Source organism: Miniopterus schreibersii, assembly GCF_964146895.1.
Source record: "Miniopterus schreibersii genome assembly, chromosome: 14".
Taxonomy (NCBI): Eukaryota; Metazoa; Chordata; class Mammalia; order Chiroptera; family Miniopteridae; genus Miniopterus; species Miniopterus schreibersii.
The window spans coordinates 21,469,139-21,488,941 of NC_138114.1; the positions used below are offsets into that span (position 1 = coordinate 21,469,139).

The 19,803-nt window shown below is 35.6% G+C and overlaps 1 protein-coding gene across 2 annotated transcripts in view; it reads left to right on the plus strand.

Annotated features, from left to right (window-relative positions):
• CTNNA3 (catenin alpha 3) overlaps positions 1-19,803 on the plus strand; it is a 1,199,527-nt gene that overhangs the window by 342,624 nt on the left and 837,100 nt on the right. The window lies entirely within an intron of this gene.

The window sequence follows — 19,803 nt, forward strand, 5'->3', positions numbered from 1 at the left end:
TGTTGTAAGAGCTTTTACATATATTACCTTATTTAATCACCAAAACAACACTATGGGGTATATACTTTTATTGTCTTCATTTTACTGATGAGGAAATGGATGAATCGAATAAATAGTGTCATATAAACACATGCTCGGGATACAATGGAAACACAGAAGAAACAAGTAAAGCCGCATTTTCCTAATTTTTTGGTTAATTGCTCCAGACCCTGCATGCCCTATTGTTATGTTTGTCCCACTCTTGCTCCATTTCCCACCCTCATGAATGACCCACCTTTGTGAGCATTGTTCAGAACCCCCAGGAATTCATGCAGTACAAGTAGAGAAGACGTGGTGTCTCATATCCCCATCACCGCCAGCGCTTCAGTGTTTACCTAGGGCTGGTGCTGGAGATTGTCAGTCCAGTGCTTGTCTTCTGCTGTTGGGGCAGGTCCCTGGCCAGGACTCATTCATACTCCAAGCTCGGGTTTCGGGGTTATACCGCTTTTTATTTACTATTTTCATGTTCAACATAATCCTTGTACTAAAATGGATTAGTCTAGGAAAGCATCCAGGCAGTGAGCCACACAATGCACTGAAACGGATCTCGTTAGCACATTCTTAGACTCTTGTGCTGAGAACATTTCTTCAGCCTTATTGGTCTTTTCTACCCCAGATCCATTCCAGAAGGTTTATCTAAGTTTAAATCTTGGGAATTACTATCTGGAGTCTCAGACCCCCTTTCCTAGACGCTCCTTATGGGAATTTATTCATCATCTTCCCCTTGACCAGCTTTGCTTTTATAGTGTCGGGGACAGCAGCCTTTTGAGTCAGCAAAAGTTGAGGGTTAGCCTTTTCTCACTTCTCTCATAGTGGGTGCCTTCCTCCTGCCCCATCTACATGTGGGTATAGATCACTAAGAGCTTCATTAGCCAAGCTAAGGACATATTGCAGATGTCCCATTGACCCCTCTACTCCCGTCTCCCCCCCCCCCCCAGGTTTTCACTGCACTATTGTCTGTGTCCATGGGTTATGCATACATGTATATAAGTTCTTTGGTTAATCTATTCCTGTGCCCAACCCCCTTCCCTCTGAGATTCGTCAGTCTGTCCCACCTAGCATACTCTTTAGACTTCAAGTTTTGTAACATGCATCATTCTTTTCATAAATCTGATTTCATACATCAGAAATTTCTAAGTATGCTTATGTATGAGTCCTGGCTGACTCTTATGGCCAACATTTATTTTTCTGAATGGGCAATACCAGGCCGGAATCACTCCTCACAAGTACTTCCTTAACAGGTCTAATTCTGGTGGGGATAAATTGCATTGGCACAGTGATTGGCTATACATAGTGATCAGTGAATGCTTGCTAAATGAGTGAATGGGACTGAGTCTCAACCACAGGCTTTCTACTAATATTGAAAGACCCCATTTAGCACTTTTTTTTTATATTGTGTTTCCATGAGGGTGGCAATAATGTAAAGGAATATTTAAAAGCTGTGAAATTTAATATATAGTAAATTGCAAGTGCTCTTTTTATTGTAAAACTTGTTTTTAAGTTTCTTATCGTCTCTATAATACTAATGATTCATATCTCATTATTGGGTACATTTCAGAGCTCCTTGTATAAGCATGGGGAAGTCCTGTTTGACTGCATTTGATGTTTAATAGAAGGTTGTATTTGATTTAACCCATAACTATTTTATTTGTGATTTAGAAACTGCAGCATCAGAATTGTTGGGCATTTAAAAGTAAATGACTAGAGACAATTAACAGCTAAAGTTTAAATTCATTTCTGAATTTTGGATATTTTTTGACTTAAATCAAGAGAAGTAAATTTAGTGAGCAAAATGGTGACTTTTGAAATGAAATGGTTAATGTTCTGAGGCAATTGGGGTGGCAAACACATCTTGTTAGTTTCTTATTTAATGAAAATGGTTCCATTTAAAAATCTGAACAATTTTTATTATGAAGTCCTGTCACAGGCACAGTAGAGGCAAGTGCTGTGTAGAGATTAATACAAAATGTACAGTCCTTTCCCTCACAAGGGCGACAGTCCAAAGAAGATAGAGTGCTTTTTATCACAGGGTTCCAAATGAGTGCGCAGTCTAATTTTCAGTTCCTGTTTTCCCCCTTATATTTGCAGTATTTTTATAATTGATATAGTCAGATATATTTTTAAATTAATGTCCATTTCCATTTATGCTTTTTCATGACCAGCCCGGTTTCAACTTGGATTAATTAATTTTTCAATTTTCTGTGTTTAGAAGGGAAAGGAAACAAAAAAAGCCTTTTTGTTAAATGTAGCCATTTAACCAAGAAATTGAGTAGTTGCATTCTTTTCCTTCAGATGTTTTTAAAGCTTGAGGCATTAAGTTTTCTTCCCCCAAAATAGGTGTTTACCAATGGGAAAATATTTTGTGCTTAGGACACCTACTTATTTTTATGGTGGACGCCTTGTGGGGGCAAGGATTACATAGAGAATATTGATTTCAACCTGACTTAATACCTAAACCTTTGCCAAAGTAATACTGCAGAAGAAATTGGAAAAGTTAATCTTTTGATTATTTTAAAATTCTGTTGGGGAATCCATACTGTTAAAGAAAAAGAAGGCAAATGTTCCTGCCCAAGGCCACTGTGAAATGTCGCTCTGCAGAGTGAGGTCTGCAGTGATTATGGCAGAGAAAACTGCAGATCGGGAACTAGTTCTGCTAATCTGGGAATAATATTTGATGGTATTTCTAAAAACAATATCAGTTCATTTCAGGATTATTGTTTCCCAATTGAGAGAGGTAGCAATCAAGTGAATTACATTTAAAGGTAGGGACAGAATGGGGCTTTTGATGAAGAATTTGGTTTATGGAAAAACCATACATTCTTTCTGACATCTTACATAAACATTAAGCAGCTATGAGTGTGATTCTACATTTTGAAAGGACAATACTAAGCAAATTTTAGAACCTATTTCCTTTCCTATCAGGTATTTGAGGATAATCCATGTGATGAGATATCTGTTGAAACTTAGAAGGAAGATATATGTATCACAGACAGAAATAAACCTTACAAAGGTAATTATACTGGGTGAATGGAGGCTGCTTGGTTTATTTTTTCTGTTGTGATTTCATATCAGATAGGGCCCACATTATTCAGGCATAGCAAACATGTAGGATTGAAATGAAGTCAGAGTAGATGTTGAAAAACAATTTAGGAAGCTGTTGCAGTAGTCAGAGTGAGAGATGATGTTCACTTGGATCTTACTGTTGTGAAGAGATTGAAAAACTGATTGAGTAGAGAAATATTTAGTGGATTTGTATTAGCCAGGGTTCTCCAGAGAAGCAGAATCAATAAAATATATAATTATATATAATAGAATATACATATATTTTATTATAAAATATCTGTGGAATAGAATATGTAATATATAACAGAATATTATATATTATTAATAAAATATATATAATAGAGTATAATAGAATCTATATATAAGTGAGAGAGAGAGAGAGAGGGAGTTTTATTATAAAGATTATGGAGGCTGGCAAGCCCCAAAATCTGCAGGGTGAGATGGCAAGCTGGAGACTGAGGAGAATTTTGATGGTTTAGTGCTAATATGAGTTAGACGGCCTGAGAATCAGGAGAGCTGATGGTGTAGTTCCAGTTTGAAGGCTGGCAGTCTCAAGACCCAGCAAGAGCTAATGTTTCAATTATAGTCTGAAGGCTGAAAAAAAGCTGATGCCCTTTGTTCAGAGGCCATCAGGCAGGAAGAATTCTCTCTTGATTGTAGGAGGATCAGCCCTTTTGTTCTATTCAGGCCTTCAACTGATTGATGAGGCCCACCAGCATTAGCGAGGACTATGGGCTTTACTCAGTCTACCTATGTAAGTGTAAACCTCATTCAAAAACACCCTCACAGAAGCACTCAGAATGATGTTTGACCAAATATATGGGCACCCTGTAGCCCAGTCAGGTTGACACAAAAAATTAACCATCACAAAGTTAAATCTGGGTTTTAGAAGACCTGGAGATTAATTAGATATATATAGGGGGATGAGGGGGAGGAGGAGTCAAAATTGACTCCCAGAGTTTGAGTTTGAGGAATTGGTCCATCTCATTTGCTGGGGTACTCTTTTTGATGTACCTAAATAAACATGTACATATATGGAATTCTAAATATTCTATCACAGTCTCAAGTTCTTTCCTACTGACTCAGCAATCATAACTCTAAGTCAGAGGGTGGAGGAAATTTTTAATTCTTAGAGACAGAGTATAAAAAGGTGAGTGTGGGTGAGAATATGTCCTGGGAAGAGACTGAGAAAGAACTGGCCTGAGCTTGTCATACCTGTGCCTGGACAGGGCTCCTGATGCACCTCACACAGTGTTACTCCTAATTATTCCCAGTGTTATAACTCAGATGTGCGAGAGTGATCCAAGGTCTGATTCTTTTGTTTGGGTTGCCAAGGATCAGACCATATCCCTGACTGTGAGAAAGGTCTTTTCCTGGAAAAAATGGGTATTCCCACTTTTAATCATTTTAGTATGAAGTCAGCACTAGAGAAGAAAATGAAGACTTAGGGCACGGGTGTTAAATCCTGGATGATTATGCTCATTTTATGTAAGTGAAAATGATTGGTGGAGAGCAAGTCTGATTCTTTCTTCAGGCAAGAAGAAGCTTTGGGGCCCCTGCTATTATATATGTACTGAATTATTATTGTTTTCATCAGCATTTTACCAGCATTAAACATGCATTGTAAGTCAATAAGTATACCTAATGTGTATTTATGAGTCAAAATCTAAATACAAATATGCAAAATACATCAAAATAGTTGAAGAAGATAATTATCTGTTAGCTCATGGGACAGTAAAGAAATAAATAGAAATGAATATTAGTTTTTGCTGGCTTGAATTGTCAGGCAGAAAATATATGCTGTAGCTTTGGCAAGAGGACTGAGGTAACCCAGTGGGGAATTCTACTAGAGAGGCTTTCACTCCTTAATAGAAGAAAAACAAAAACAGAGACAGAAAATCCCCAAACAGTGCATGACTGGCTTCCCAATTTACTTGGTTGTCATGATCTGGCTTCTCAGAACACCTGTCTAGCTGAACCATTTAGCAAGGCCCAGAGCCTTTCATTGTTAACCATTTATTGACCAAGAGGAATTTACCCAAGGTACATGGATCTTGATGGTAGGTTTGGTTTGCAATCTGTCACCCAACTATATTTTGTCAGTATGATTTAGTTAGCTAAGATATGTTGAATGAATTGGCATGAAGGTTTTCTTTGAAAAAGAAACTGAGAATTATACTTCTTGTATTTTTATAGATAATTGTGTGTGTGTGTGTGTGTGTGTGTGTGTGTTTCTCTAGCCTTATTGACCATCTGTGGCCATATAAAAGATTCTTTACTGGTTAATTTTTTATTTTTTTATTTTTATTTTTTAAAATATATCTTTATTGATTTCAGAGAGAGGAAGGGAGAGGAAGAGAGAGAGATAGAAACATCAATGATGAGAGAGTCATTGATCGGCTGCAGCCCACAACCCGGGCATGTGCTCTGACCTGGAATCGAACCTCGATCTCCTGGATCCTAGGTCGACGCTCAACCACTGAGCCACGCCTGGCTGGGCTTCACTGGTTAATTTTAACTTCTCTTGAAAGATACATAATAAAATTAGTATTTCTTCTCCTCTTTGTAATATTGTTCACTGTGAAATATACTTTTGTTTTGTTAGTGAAAAGCATCGCATGATGTTATTGATCTACAGGAAAGATCAGAGGTTGGATTCCAAAATCAGCAGAAAGAGTAAAACCAAGTAAATAGTTTACATAACTCTTTTAAAAAAAGTATACTGGAGATCGGCATACTATGTCTCAGTACATTTAACATAGCTAGTTTTCCTTCCAGCACTTTTCTGGTTGAGCATCAGAAATAGTTGGCTTCCTTTCAAGAGTCGTACTATGTAAAAATATACCCTCAACATAATCATCCTCAGCAAGGCTAGTTGCTCATATGCTGGGACGTACTGGGACCTCTGAGCTCTTGAGGGAAGAATAGATTAGCATTTTCCATTTCGCACTATCCAGGCCATACAAATTGGCTGACAGACTCTTTGGCACCATTGCTTTTCTTTTCAATTTATGTAATTGAAGTTGTGTAAGTTATATGTGGTTATGATTAAACTCCACTCTAGATGTTTTGGTTCCATTTTGTTAAGCTTTCCCTACAATCTTTTATAAGCTGAGATACTGACATAGAGAAAAGTTTTATAGTCAAGCAATAAAAGCTTAACATTTGTAGATGTAATAGTGGGGAATGGTGTAAGTTTATTCCATGATGCACTGGCTTTAGGGACACTAAAAATATTTGGAAAGAACATCAACTGCTAACAACTCATTAAAAAAAAAAAAAAAAAAAGAAGGCCCTGATTTGTTGGAAAACAAAGTATTTTTCCAGGGCTCATCCTTCACTAAATTATAAGTCTGCTTTAGACAATGACAGTCACACTCAGGTCACTGAAATCAATATTTTAATTTTATTCATTGTCACTGGGAAAATGCTAAGTTCTTGAGCTTTGTTAATGTCATAAGGCATTAAATTGTGGTTATTATAGTGTCCTGACATATTTTATGGTGACTAGTGAAAACTATATTAAATATTTGCAAAATGAAATTACTAATAGTCATTTTTATTCTGCATGGTGAAATAAACAAATGAAGGCAACAATCAATGTTTTCTTCCGTAGCACATAATTCAACTTACTTCCTATGAGGCACTGTCGTTCCAGCAGAGCTCTGGTCATTGATTACTGATTCACCTGGCTTAACTTGATAAATGATTTTGCCCAAGCCTCCTGTCTGAGAGCACTATGTATTCAGATCTTGTTGATATAAAAATTGTTACTGCCACTAAGCCAACATTATTGGTGATTATCTTTGGGTTGCATATTAGTATGTGTCATAGTAACAGTATTTTGTAAACCCCACGGAAAATAAGTTTATTTAGCTTTGTAAAATTATGTGAAGAAAACAGTACTTTGTATTTAACATGATTCATGATTAGTCTGTTATATGTAAGTTTTAAATGGGTTAGACTTGAATTGTCTTGATTTGGGAATGATGAATTTATGATGGCTTAGTATACTTTGTAAAAGTGCTTAATACATCCTATTATTTTGGAAGCCTTTACTATAAAACCTGGAACACTGAATGGATTATTTTTCTGGGTACTACAAATCTTAATTTTGAGATAGTTCACCATGAAACGTACTAATTATAAGATGCACCCATGGAAATTGACTGGAAATCAGTTATTCTCTATGTGTCAAATATATCCTATAAATGAATTTTTGCATTGTTTCCCCATGTGGATTTTTTTGTGATCTCGGGTTAAGACTGTTTACATAGACTGTTTGACATTTTCTTATAGACTACAGAGAGAGAGAGGAAGAGAGGGAGAGAGAAAAGAAAGAAAAAGGATTGGCTCTCAGTAATCAGTAATGATAAGTATAAGTAACAAACTTGAGCTTGGGTAGCACTCCATAACTTCTTTAATTTGAAGCATTGTGTTAATTTTGAAATTTCAATAACAACTCTACAGTTTATAATTAAGCCTTATTACCAGAAGTGTGAACATTTTATAGTGTTATTCTTTACTTTTGGAGCAATGATTCCCAAACATCAGCATTAACCAGAATGCTTTTTATGCAGAAACACAGATATTGGGTTCCTGTTTTTAGAGTTTCTGATGCAGTACATCTGAAGTCTGGAGTTGGGCCTGAGAACTTGGACTTCGAACAAGTTCTCAGGTGATGCTGGTCTGAAGCCCACACTTTGAAAACCATGTTTTAGAGATATGGGGGCAATATATGCTTTCTTGATTTTAGAAATGTGGCTCCAATGGATGGACACCCCCCACACACATGCATACACACGTGTATATATTTATGTATATGTGTGTGATTGACAGCAGAATTGATGCTAGATTTCAGCTCATCTCTTCTTGTCCTCAGGGATGTTTGCTTCCCTTAAAGTAGTATATTTATAATATACTCCAAAGCATTTACCTGGAATACTGGAGGAAAAATAAGAAAGCGCTCAAATTATTTAAATTATTTGATTAATTGGAGATTACAAAACACACAATTTTTGGTTTCCCTCCTTGCCATTGAAGATCTTTTTGAAGTATATATGTTCCTTTTCTTTCTCAATAAGTAGATCATCCTATAAGAATTTACTTTGCCTTTTGTAGTTGGAACATTTTGCAATGCTCTCTGGTTGTTACTCAAAGCTGTTTTTTTATTATGTAAGGTTATGAGATTTAGAAGTGGAGATGGGTTAAAAGAAAAGGTATGATATCTGGTAGCATTTTGTAGTTGTTAATGATTTCTGTTAAGTTTTTTGTTATACAAAATAAAATTAAATAGTGGTTTTGATTAACTGGAGCTGTTATTGTAATTTGCTGTGGTAAATTGACTACATAGAATAGAGCCTGTTATTGAGTTGACATGAATTAACTGGAGGTTCATTAACTGGAGGAATGTTCCTCCCTCCCTCCCTCCCTCCCTCCCTCCCTCCCTCCCTCCCTCCCTCCCTCCCTCCCTCCCTTCCTTCCTTTTTCTTTTTTGGACTAGCACCTATCCAGTGGTAGATATTCACTGAATATTTGTTTAAAAATTAAATGCAGAGACCTGCCCCTTGCAGTTATAGCTTACTAGTTTTATTAAGGTAAGCTGGGTAAGGAGGAGAGCTTTTTGGCTAGTTAATTTCAGCCTCTGTGCTTCGTTCATCAGGATGCATGATGCTCATCCACTGATTTACAGGAGTGCTTCTTCATTATATATGGGCTGCACATCCTCCGATACTCTAAGAGCTGAGCCTTTCCAAATTGTATTTAATGGTCTGGATTTGGGGTTGAAATTAGACCCGAATACACTAATGCCTACCACTGCTGCTACTGCATCATCCGTATTTTTTTCTCTCCTTTAGAATAACAATAAACTATAATCAATTTATCTCAGTAGAGGTGCTTGCTTTTTGTTAATGTAGCTTTTTGAAGAGAGCTGTATAATTCAAACATGGTAGGTCGGAATATTGCCGGTGATATATCCTGTATATATGGCCTCATCAGACCAATGCTCCTCTAACTCACAGTGCCTTTTCTTATTATTGAAAAATCTTTCCCTTTTAGACAAGGGAGTATTAAAATCCTAAGTAGGAAGGGATCTGTTCTGCCCTTTCTTTTGGCTCACAAAGATAGCCTTTAAAATAACACCTTTTTACTGTGAGAATATAAAATCTAGACCAATTATATAAAAATGCTCTTTTATTCTGGTATATATTTATTACTTTATTAGTTATGAGCAAGATATATTCATCCACATTGAAGACCAAACTGCATTAAAAACAACAACAGCAAATGGAGTTTGCAAGATAATGAACACCTTCTCCCTCCCCATGCTCATAGTAATCAGGTGTATAAATAATGACTAACGTGACTTTTATTCTTTTGACTATATTCAGCATGCATTTGGTGTCCTTTATCTCATTTTTACTGACATCATTTCTTCTATGTCTTTACTTCATAATTTATTTTTAACTTTATCCCACCGAAAATTTTGGTGTGTTATCTTAAATTCTTTCTTGCACCAAACAAGGTATAAATAAATAAAATTTAAAAAATCTTTTCTTTATCCAAATAGTATATACTTTCTAAAAAGAGTATATACTTGTCCATAACTAGCAGCTTACTGCAATTAGGTTTTCATGTATATGGACTCTGAGTATACTTTCCTCTAGGAAAAGATGCTATCCAGAGCCCCGATATGGTGTCTTAACTGACAGCCTTGAACTCACCCTCACCCTCACCCCACCTGAGCCTCCCTTCTCCATGATCCAGATAGGAAATTGCCAGTTGGTTGGCCAAATCTGTCCCTCAGCTATATCTGATTTACCCTGAACTGTGTTGACCCACAGGATATTACAGAAAAAACTGAATTAGTTTCTAACATTTGAAACTTAGAAATTTCCCACAAAAATTCAGATTTTGGTTTCTCTAGGAAAGTAAAGGTATGGGCTTGCATCCTTGTTAGGCAGCAGTCCTCTGGAGCTCAGTGGGTGAGAAAAGGGCTCCCCCATTCTCCTCAGTCTTCACCACTCCCTATTTTGCAGACACTGAGACTGATGGTCAATTAACATTAGCACTTGTCTTATTTTTTTCATGCCCAGCACCTGTCTGACCCGCTGAACACTTGATATTGTGACTGCATACATCATTCTGCTTTATTGGAGTTTACTTGTACTGTGGCCAGTGCCACGGAGCCCTGATAAGGAGTTATTATAAAACTACTTTATAATGTGCTTTCTGTTCCAAATATACTTTCAATTTAAGTAATTTGTACTATAGGCAATATCTTAGAGGAATGGATCTAATGGTGAGGAATTTCAGGCTCCATGATCTGTGGAGGAGATACCCCGGTGCTGACAGTCTCTTCAGATGCAGTCGCCTCCCCCAGGCACTGGGTAGTCCACCCTAACTATTAACAGTTTGACTCCCTTGATTTCCTATCAAGTTGTCTCTATTCAGAATTCACTCTGGTGTTCATTAGTGCATGCATGCCAGGAGTGTCTGTCCTTTCCACACATTCCTTACAAAGTTGGTAACTACAACAGTGCCTATGCTGAGGCCCTGTTGACAAGACCAGCCACATTTCGTCGGTTGGTAAAAAAACCCCACTGCAATAGGAAAGATAGTTTTAAATGTAGCTTTATGGAAGAATGCATCAGTTGGGAGAGTTCTGATGACTTATTGGCTTAAGAGATGGGGAGCAGAGGAAGATTGAAGGCATTCAAAGAGATGCTTTTTGTGTGAGTTTTGGACTCTTGCTCAGGATTATAAATTGGTGTAGTAAAACTGAAAGAGATATATTGACAATAGAGACCTTGAGAAAAAATTCTTTCTGAAATATTTAAAATCCCAGTTCCTATATGAAATCTAGCAACTAGTGGCTACCAGTGATACGCGTGTTTCCTTTGCACCTCCAGGTTACAACAATATTGGGACTCAATGCCCCTAACATCAGTTCTTTCTCTATATAGTTGAATAACAACTAAAATGCAGTATGTGTTAGGAAAGAGTTATGACATGTGTTATAAAATGAGGATAACTTTTCTTTATATAAAGGAATCTCATCAGCCTGTATGTTCCCGTCATATTCATCATGAAAATGGCCAATAAACAAGATACATGCAGAAGGTAGACTCTTTTTGTTCTCTTTTCTGTTTTGTAATTTTCATTGTCATGCAGGAGGGTGCCTTAAAGTCTCCAGTCTTCTGTTTTCTGGATAGTGTTCAATGTTCTTGACTGCTCCATTTGGGCATCAGAAATGTCTTTCAGTTTCAGAGGGTTTTCAAATGCCGTATAACTTCCGTGAAGTGTGGAGTATTTTAAGATCCAGAAGCCATGGTACAGAGGAAGAGTATTAATACTTATCATTCAGGGCACCCTTCTTCCCCTTAATTTGCTACTTGACCTTGAAAAGTCTCTGTGTATATTGAAATCAGTATGTGCACCTCGCTTGACCAAAGTGAGCTTGCAGACTCTGATACCATGTGCTCGGGATGGGACGGTTGCTCTTCACTATAAACATAGGGTGAGAAAAACGTTGCATCAGCCTAACTGTAGTTGTTCACTTGACTCTGGACAGAAATATAATACACAATGGATTATGCAGGTAGAAAAAATCACTTTATAGTAATTGACTGGCATTTAAAAGATGGAGTTCAGTAAAATGCCATTAAATTTATTTAATCATTATGGACTCAGTTTTGAGCAAAAAAGCAGATCTGCCTTCTCTGTGTAAGTCAGTACAAAACTTTGGATCCCTTTCTTGTGCTCTTTCATAGTTTTAAGACTGATTCCTATTTTTTGTAATTTTTTTTTTTACCATGACAAATCTCTTTATCTAGAGCAAAAATATGAAATATCCTTATTTTTAGTAACACTATTTGGTTGTTTTAAAATGTTCTTATTTGCATTGGGGACATCATTACTTTCTGCCTGCCTTGGAAACCTAATGGGGGAAATACTTTTAGTATTTTATAATCAAGGTATATTCTAAAATGTTCTTTGAAAATAAATATGATGTACCACATACCTTAAAGTATGAGTTTGCTTCCCTAGTGATGGAATTAAATATGCCGATACTTAAAAATACCACATGATCGATAGACTGTTAACACTTGACCACCTGTTAATGAATTCTTATTCACTAATTTCTTTTCTTGCTAAAATTGCACTTAAATTACACTGCAAAATAACCCATAGCTACCAAAAGATACAGAAAAATTTACAGAACAGTCAAATGTCATATGTGAATTAGTCTCCAAATTGTGAAAGTTATTTTTCTGATAGTTCCAAACCTTCTAGTAAATCTCATAAGTAAATATGTTTGAGGTTCTAATAAAGGGTCATAGTTTACTAATTACCCCAAATTTACCTTTCACCATGAGTCTTTGGCTTTATTAATGAATTAAAAAAAAAAAATCTCATCCCTGACCAGGTAGATCAGTTGGTTAGAGTGTCATCCTGATATGCCAAGGTTGTGGGTTTGATCTTCAGTGGAGGCACATACAAGAAGCAACCAATGAATGCATAAACAAGTGGAACAATAAATGTCCCTCTCTCCAAAATCAATCAATAAATAAAAAAATTCTGGTGGCGATGTGGCAGAAAGTGTAGAGAAAAATTTATAGTTCATGCAATATTTAAAGTCTAAGCTCCCATTTAACATTGAGATTCTGGGAGTCTATTAATTCTTATGAGACCATAGATCCATCATTCTAGATGTCCACATCTAAAATTTGCAGTTGGACATGTACAGAGTGTAGAGATACTTGACTAAATATTAAAAAATAATTCTTACTCTCAGTGCTTCATACATATCTCCATACTGTCGATGGATTTTACTGATGGGCTATTTTGTAGAGTTGAATTGGGAACAGTTTGATGTTTGCATTAGTATTTGGTTTCACTGTAGTTGTATTGGCCTACCACCTTAGTCCAAACAGGCTAGACATCTTTTATTTTTCTCTGCAATTTGGAGGAGTATCTAAGTTAACTATTTAAACAAGAGAGTTAATACCATGGATCAACATATTTTCCCCCGATAGAAAGAATAAATGGTAGCAGAAAATAATTCTTTGGTTTTAGAAGTATTATTATATATTTCTAGAGAAATAGTTCTGATTCTTGTTAATTTTAACATTTTTCAAATTTATTAAAATTACATATTTATATGCCATCTCTATGGACTAGGACTGAGAAATGCTTAGTACATGAGAGGGGAGACATGGCTTTCTAAGCTCTATTAGGGCAAACTCCATGTTTTTGTTTTTTTTTGGGAAAACTCCATGTTTTATTAGTTCTTCCCCTTCTTTTATGCCTTATATAAAATAGGCATTCAGAAAATATTTTTGAATGAGTGAATTAGAACTGAAACTATGCCACATCTAAGCTTTCCTGGTGTGCACAATAATTACCTGACCTCAGGGAATGGGGAGGATACAAGATAATTTGTGCTCTTACTGCATGCATTTGTGTTTTCTTATCAAAAAGGAATTACTTTTAATTTTCCTGAAGCCTTGAGATCTTCAGCTTGGGAAGATGAACACATAGTGGTTAATGTCAGTGAGCTGTAGAAAAGGGCAAAGAGGTGAGAAGGGACGCCTTCGTAAAACCCATTCCCACCATTCTCAGAGAAGCATCTGAGAACTCCAGTGAACGGCTGTTAGAGAGGAGTAGATGACAAGGGGGAATTGTGTAGAAAATCACCAGATAAGACACCAGATAATCCTAGGACATGGTTTGGGGAGCCACACTCTTTCCCAACAATGTTGTTCAATAGAGCCAGCCTCTGGCGTGTAAACGTTTTCAGCAATACATAACGATGATTTAGATAACTGTTCTCTTTATTTCAGCCTTTGTGAGTATTCTTTTTTCATGAAGACCTGTTTACTGGACAGATGTCTTCTTAGATCTGCCCACTGTTGCCTGAAAGGCAATAACTATTTCAGTAGCTATTAGCATATTAAGAAAACTTGGGTGATTCCACCCACTTCACATTAACTTGCCCTTGTTGATTATTTGCTGTAATATTTAAGTAATTGCTCTTGAATGGGTCGAGTAAAGTAGCCATTCACCCGTTTTGATTGCTATAAATACCTTTGAAGTCATCGAAATGTGCTTTCATTTATTCACAAGTCTTCTAAGTCATTAATAAATATATTGAACACCTGTGCTAGCACTGATCCCCGAGGCCCCTCATTATTAACCTAATTGCACAGCTTTATGATATTTCATTTAACCTTGATTTTACTACCAAACTTTTTTAAAACCAAGACATTTTAAAATTAATGATAAAACTTTACCTTTAATCCTGTGGTTGCCATGGCTCCATAACTGAATTTGCACATTAAATTTTTTAAATGAAATATCACTTGACATTTATTTTTCTTAAAAGTTCAAACAATAAAATAGTTATATACTTTTGTTACACAATTGCTTTCACTGGGCTTCTTCTTGTCTGCCCATTCTTTTCATTGTTGGTTTTCATCAGCTATTTTCAAATGTTCGGGTGTAGAAACAATTTTACAATCACAGGATCATGGTTTTGGATACAGTCCTGTCCTTCTGTGAGTTCCAACTCCTCAATGCTGTTTTATTGCTAACTGGTACCTCCATCAAATTGGAGTCAGGAAAGAATAAAGGAAATGGGATTCATTGTGGCTGACATTGCTGCTCATCAGTGAGGCCATTACAAGTGAAGGATGAGGTGTGTACCTTCTGGCTTATATCAAGCTTATGGAGAATATTTTAACTAATGTTGGAGCTGGAAAGGACTCTGAAGATCACATGGCTAAGTTTCCGTCATTTTTCAGATAGAGAAGCAGAAACCCATAAGGTGAATTGACCTTGATGAAGGTCACACTAATCAGAGCCAGGGTTTTGCTTTCACTCCCGTTCATTCCACTGCAGCCTGGCTTAGGTGTTTGTCATCATTGTTTCTCAGTATGAGTAACTAACTTTCTTTGTCTCATTTATTCTGAATTTTGAAAAGTTCCTTTTTAAGCCTAGTTTAGACCATCATCTATATCTAATTTATATCTTTTAATCTTTAACAGTACCTTGAATATAGTGAGTTTTCAATAAATATGTATTGAATGGATGAATACATCTAGAGGTATGCTGTGTATTTAATGGACTCTTTCATATATATATTCATATATATTCATATATATATGATTACATATTGAATAATGGCTTATTTACAGCATTTTTAGTTTTTTAATTTATCTCATGGATATATATCTGTCATGGAAACAGGATCATAAAGCATATTATATATGTTGATTTCCCAAACTGACTTCTAATGGTTAGGCTTTAGGATAGTCAGATTTATTTGAACTGTGTGCTAAATAATACTGAGTTTTTGGTATGATGTTGACTGTTTCCTTTATATAAACTTTAATATGACTTGCTCTAAGCGTCTCAATTCCAACCACATTTCCTCATAGATATTTGAGCTATTTTGGAGAGTATAAAGGAAAGGGTCTATATATGAGAAGGGCCCTTCTACAAAAATTCAGGGAAAGAAGCCAAGGTCATTACGAGTGTTGGTTCCCAGCCTTCCTGCTTCCCAAGGGAGGCATTATCAGAGAAGCATCTGTAAATATTTATTTAAATTTATTTTTAATAGTAACATTTCAGAAGCATTAAAATTCTCTTTTTTTTTATTGGAAGGTCACCACTTATATCAAATGGCCAACATTCTATCATGTGGATAAGTCACTCTGTGGAAGGAGTATAAGCACCTTCAAGGTGCGTTATGTATTTCCGAGTCATGATTCATCTGCTTTGGGGAAAAGTATTATTTTCTGGCACATGTTCAAATGCTGTAATTTAATACAATTATAGTAAGTTATTATACCACTGCAGCACTGAAATTAATACAACTCCAGGAGTTACACCTAGGAAAGAGTCAACTCATCTGTTCGGATCTGGTTCATTGTTCTAAAAGAAAAGAAAAAAAGAAAAGCATAACTATTTAAATTTTTTTGTCGAATATCTATGAAGGTCATAAATACTGAGGAGGAATGTAAGTTAGAAAAATAATGTAGAGGAGCAAGCAGAAAGGACTGAATTGCTAATTTCCTCTAGAGGTGTTTATTTGAATACTTTCACTCAGGGAGTGTCAGGTGGAACGTTGTTACGAAACAACTAATGGAGCAGCTCCATGTGAAAAGACTGAAGATCTAGTTTTTGCTTTTTTTCCCCCACTCGCCTTAACTCTGTTTCTTATCATGGAATTCTTTATAAGTGTTAGTGTAAATCGGTTACTGAAAGTAGTGACATCTACAGCACACTTCTTCAATCTGTCTTTCCCCCCCTTATTTCCCCCTGGTATTTTCATGAGTGATCATAATTGTCTCATTTGCACTCTTGTCAGATTAATTGCTTCCAGAAGGCCTTTGGGTGAGGCATAGATAGGTGGTGTTGCCATAATCTTGAAATTAGTCAAATATTGGACCAGAGATGGAGTTTATAATGCATATGGGCCAAAGTAGCTTTTCATGAGAGAGCTTTGGAAGTGCTCAACCAGCTATGCAGAATCCTCCAAGACAGGTTATTATAAGTGTCTGTAATATATAATCTTATTTCTGGGATATCCACATTTAAATTTTCCAGACTCAGATTTCTCTTTGGGATCGCTGTGATCAGGGGTGACCCAAAGTTGCGTTATACTCCATAGGACTCAGCTTCAACCTGAAGCAAGATCTGAGATTTTTAAAAAGGATAATCGAGGTACAGTCTTTAGGGCTCATTCTCAGCAGAGCAAAGCCAAGACAAGTTGGTATCTGTCTCCATGGCTGCTCCCAACCCACCCTGCACCGCCACTGAGAGCCACAGCTGTGATGAGTTACTGATAATGTGTTACATCTTTAGTATTTAGGACTAGAAAAAGAATTAAGAACCATTAATCCAAATTTCTTACCCAATTTTATGTATGTGCTAGTATTGCAACTCTAATTGCATTCATATTTGTAGTATAACAGAACTTAATGACAAAGGGACATCTGTAATATTTTGAACAAAAATTAAAAAACAACAACGAAAAAACCTTAATGACATAAAGAAAAACAAGAAAACATCTGTGGAGACTCTAGAATAGATATATTTTGTATGAATTAGTCTTAATAATTCACTTAAATAAGAGTTTTACTTGTATTTTTATGTTGCACAGGTTCATAAATTTATTTTACTCTGTTAATGAAGATATCTCTGTTTTTACAAAGGTTATATTCTATAAAGAAAATTGAAATGTAATTCAGAACTTTGTCTACATGTAATTTAAAACTATTAATGTAGAAGCCTTATATTCTAAAATTTTAACATTTTAAATATATGGTTATAGATATATAGTTAGTAAATTGATACTTATTTATTTTTTCTAATTTTTAAAGGAAGTTTGTGAAATGGGAAATATATAGTAACTGGGAGCAGAATGCAGTATTTTGATATGCATTTTCTTGATTTTACTTTTCTTGCATCTAATGTCTTTTCTCTGACTTTAAGGAGCAATGGGGCACTAGAACATTCAACTAAAGATGGGATTTGTATGCCAAGTGAGAGTTATTATATTTTAAATTTGTCTTTATTGCATGCTTCATAAATCTGGCAGTTGGACTAAAGTCTAACCATATAAATACATGAAATGCTATATGTGAATGAGTCCATAAATTGTTATGGATGAAATATTATTTTATTTTCCCTTTATATGAGTTTTTTATGGACTACAACTGAAGTTCATCATGATTAAATTTGGGATAAAATATGAAAATACATTCATTTTAAATCTCAATTTGGAGGATTCTGTTCATATTTATTTTATAGTTTATTATATTATACCTACAAGCTACATTTTATGATTCAGAATTTAATTCACATATTAACCCAATCTCTGAATGGATGTGGAAGAAGACACTTTAAATAGTAGCATGACATCATGTAGAAGGTATTTTTATATGGATAAAGTTGGATATACTTGAAAAGAGATAGTCTCTTTTCAGTTTGGGGCTGGGATTGGAGAGGCAGATGGACATCTCAGAAGAAGGGTTTAGACTGTCAAAGAAAGTGGAGGAGCTCATGTTTGGAATACAGTCATCATGGTTTATGATCTATGTGCTATAAATTAGGTTAACTCTAAGTTAATAAAACAAAGTAAAATTTAATATTAGAAACATGTTAAGAGCCAAAAGTTAATGACAACCTATAGAATTTTGGCTTATATCAAGAAAACACTTTTTTTTTTTTTTTAAGTGTTGAGAACGTCACTTTTGACCCTAGTTAGTTATTTTGAAAATATACTTTGTTTGTCTCTTTAATCCAGCACTTGAGAATGTGTTTCTACTAGTGGAAAATATCTTGAAATGTATATCCTGCTTTGCTTAGTGATCTTTGTATCTGAAGAACAGTATATGAGAGGAGTGTGATGTGCCAGTGTGTATATATTTCTGTAAGCTTTTCAAAAAACAGCTCGCAAATAAGATGCAAATTAAGGAATTGAAAATCTAAAGATGACTTAGCGATGGGACAGTGGAAAATGGGCGTGATGCTAGAAAGGAAAATATTAGCATTTTGACTTTCAGATTATGCCACCATGTAATAAGAATAAAAAATGCTTTTAGAGTAGCACTTCTAGTTTATTTCCTTATTTATATTTTTCCTTCCCCCCCAAATAATTTGAGACTGTTTATAACAAAAGACATATGAAATTAAATAAACAAAATAGGATTGCAAAGAGGAAATAAACAATATAAAAAAGGAGAGAAAGCCAGGACAGTCATCAGGAAGGTTAGCCCACTATGCTATCAAGTGTCACCCATCTTTGGGCTCCTGAGCTGAGAGGTAAAGAAGGTAGGACATGTTGCAGGGCTCTAGCATTCATTGGGGACCAAGCACAACCCTTTCTCGGGGGGATGTTGTCTGGATCTTGCTCTCATATACATGTCTCAGGTGTTCTTTTAAGCATTGTACTCCATAATGTGATGGGCATTTTTCTTGACAGTCATTCCTATGAAACATCAAAGTGCGTCTCCAAAAGCCTTTTCTTATATGAGTGTGGTACATGTGGAGGTCAGAGTCCAGTGTATATGTAGCATGTTATGAGGCAAAGTAGAACTGTTGTTGAATGGCTAGAAAAGAGAAAATTCATTTCAGGGTTAGAGATGAAAAATTGAAGGGAAATATTCCTCTTTGCTCTAAAGAAATGTAAAAACGGGATGAAGGAAGTCTTCCTGCCTTGATTCTTAAGACCAAGAATTTTTTCTCTTTGAAGTAAAAATCAGCCTCTGTTACCTTTCTTTACTTGCTGTTTCCCTCTGTCTCAGAAAGAAAATTAGGTAAACTTGATCAGATAAGTGCTGGCGAGATTCACTCAACAGTGATTCTATAACGTATTCTGCATCTTCTTAAAATTCAGTCTCCAGTTGTATAAATTTAAGGTATGAATCAATTCTTCCAGGGGAAAAGTAAAAAAATTTGAGGTGAGAACACGACAAAAAAGAATCAAGTAAGTTAAAACATTTTAATTACATCTCAAGCTAAAGGAAGTTAAGGAAAAACCTGAGAAAGAAGAGATTTTTATGGAAGCATATGATTTAAGATCAGCTATGAAATAAGACAATTATAAAATATCTGTAATATGCTGGAAAGAGTGGAAAATGAAGGTGTATTATCATAATTACCAGTTATAAATAAACCAGTTTGTTATTT